This window comes from Gracilinanus agilis, chromosome 1 (assembly GCF_016433145.1).
Source record: "Gracilinanus agilis isolate LMUSP501 chromosome 1, AgileGrace, whole genome shotgun sequence".
Classification (NCBI taxonomy): Eukaryota; Metazoa; Chordata; class Mammalia; order Didelphimorphia; family Didelphidae; genus Gracilinanus; species Gracilinanus agilis.
In genome coordinates, this window is record NC_058130.1 from 85,819,179 (window position 1) to 85,822,320 (window position 3,142).

Sequence of the window (3,142 nt, forward strand, 5' to 3'; positions counted from 1 at the left end):
ATAACCCAAGGAGGTCAAAGGCTGAAAGAAAGGTCTCTGTGCCAAAATGTTTCTGGTAGAACTATTTGTAGCATAAAAATCTTTTAAAAAATTGTACCCATTGATTAGGCATAGTTGAACAAATTGTGGTATATGTATATATGTGAATGTAATGAAATATCATTTCATTGTCAGGATTAATGCAAATGAAGAATTCAGAAAAACCAAAGATTTGTGTAAATTAAAGTAGCGAAAGAGCCTACACAACAGAGATAGAGAAAAAGGAGAGACAGAGAAAGACAGAGAAACGAAAGAGAGAGAGATAGAATGGGACAGGGGAGAAAAAAGGGGGGAGACAGAGAGAGAAAGGAGAGACAGACAGGAGAGAGAGATAAAAGGCAGGGAGAAAGGAGTGGGAAACAGACTTAGAGTTAGAGGCAGAGAGACAGAGACAGTTTTAAGATCTACAAATCTGATACCACAAAGTTATGAAGTAGCAAGTACTATTTTAGCTCCTATTTTACAAGTGAAGAAACTGAGGCTCAGAGAGGCGACATGACTTGCCCAAGATCATGTAGAAGGAGTAGCAAAACATCCCCCCCACCCCATCTGAAGGCCAGGCACACCATCTTCCGCTATTTTGTTATAAGTGAGCTGAAGGACAAACTGTTGCAGCTGTGTGTCCTTTGGTGTCTCATTTTCATTTCTTATCCATATCAAAAGACTCAGCTATTGAAGCTAGAAGGTTCCAAAGATCTGGGAAAATTCTCTCCCCTTTCTGGTCCAATAGGCAGATTTCTTGGAGCTATATTCAGACAATACATTCCTTATTTTTATACACATTTTCCTCCAACAAGTATCCTATTCTTTTTATATAACCACCTGTGTTTTATGAATAGCCATCTTTCTTTTCTTTGTTTCACACAGTTACTTTGAATCATGTTTAGCTTATGAATGCTGCCCCAAAACCATGAACATAAGGAGTCTCTTTGTCAAGCTCAGGGTAGATTGCCTCCACCTTGCTCTGCCCCAACTGGCCACAATAAATAGCTACTTGTTTCATTCTTCTTTTTTTAACCCTTCCCTTCCATCTTAGAATCAATACTGTGTATTGGTTCCAAGACAGAAGAGTGGCAAGGGCTAGGAAATGGGGGTCAAGCGACTTGCCCAGGGTCACACAGCTAAGAAGTTTCTGAGGCTAGATTTGAACCCAGAACCTCCCATCTCTAAGATTGGCTCTCAATGTATTGAGCCACCTAGCTAGATGCTCCCTTTCTTTCTTTTTTTTCTTCCTTTCTTTTTTTCTTTTTAAAGATTTAAATATTTTATTTTTTTAGAAAAAATTTCCTTGGTTCCATGATTCATGTTTTTACTTTTCCCTTCACCCTCCCCCCATATCCAATGCACATTTCCACTGGTTTTAACATGTGTCATCAATCAAGACTTATTTCCATATTATTGAAAGTTGCACTGGGGTGGTTGTTTAGAGTCTACATCCCAAATCATGTCCACATCAACCCATGTGTTCAAGCAGTTGTTTTTCTTCTGTGTTTCCACTCCTGTAGTTCTTCCTCTGAATGTGGGTAGAGTTCTTTTCCATAAGTCCCTCAGAATTGTCCTGGGTCATTGCATTACTGCTAGTACAGAAGTCCATTATATTCTATTTTACCACAGTGTATTGGTCTCTGTGTACAATGTTCTTCTGGCTCTGCTCCTTTCACTCTGCATCAATTCCTAGAGGTCTTTCCAGTTCACATGGAATTCCTCCAGTTTATTATTCCTTTGAGCACAATAGTATTCCATCACCAGCATATACCACAATTTGTTCAGCCATTCCCCAATTGAAGGACATACCCCCTTTTTCCAGTTTTTTGCCACCACAAAAAGTGTGGCTATAAATATTTTTGTACAAGTCTTTTTATCTATGATCTCTTTGTGGTACAAAACCAGCAATGCTATGGCTGGCTCGAAGGGCAGGCAGTCTTTTAGAGCTCTTTGGGCATAGTTCCAAATTGCCAGCCAGAATGGTTGGATCAGTTCACAACTCTATCAGCAGTGCATTAATGTCCCAATTTTGCCATATCCCCTCCAACATTCATTACTCTCCCTTTGCTCCCTTTCTTAATAAACTCTGCTTTGACATTTTGCAGCCTGTACTTCAAGATCTTAGGTGAATGAGTGATGAACCTCTTGAGTCCCTAACAAAACTCTACTGCTAGTCTTCAATCTATGTCCATTTTTTTTTACCTACTATGCCTTATTGCATCCAAACATAATACACACAATGACTGCAAAAATATAAATGAAGGCAAAGCTAAAGGATAACACTTGGGTCAAATACAATGGCCAGTGAAGGTTCCAGAGAATTGAGGTTAAAATTCACTTCCTTTTTCTCTGTTCAGAAATGATACATTTCTAAGAACCCAAAGTTACATGTGTCATCAGTGATGGTTTTGCTGAACTGGTTGTTTTTTTTTTTTTTTTAAGGCAAGCTATGTGTGGGCGAACAGCGATTGGGAAATGAAGGTGTGTTGAAACAAAATATCCCACAGTTGATTCGGTGCCTTCCTAAAATGTAATACTGTGCTCTGGAGATAAAAAAGGGAAGAAGGGCACCTCATGGTACATTCTTGGGGCTTGTGTCCAGCCGCCTGTGCTGGCATCTTTTCCCTGCAGTGATGTGTAAGGAGGAAATCTTGTCTTATCTAACCATTCTTATCTTTCTTAGGACCTCAAAGTTCTCCACGTTGGTTGGATATTAAATAAAGGTTTATTGAATTGTGTTGGCTTGAACTCAACTCTCAATTCTACTCAAGCTTCTCATTTCTCCCTCCTTGACTTCACTTCCATTCCCTCTTCAGCCCCTGAGGTGCCCTAGTCCAGATCTGGGGGGCAGGGAAGGAAGCAACATCCTGGGGCCAGTCTGTGGGAGGTATAGCCTAGCGGACAGTGGACAGAAGAGGCAACTAGATGAGGCTTCTTGTCTGAGGGGGTGTTTCCAGCAGTTCCAAGGTCTGCTGGGAAGTTGCTAGGACTTGCATTTGGCCTACTAAAACCCCTCCCCCTCACCAGTTTCCCGTAATCACTCCTGGGGGTGGGTTATTGATTCACCGAAGCCTCTAAATCCTGGCTCTTGCCTGGCTCTTGCCTCTGTCCAACCAGA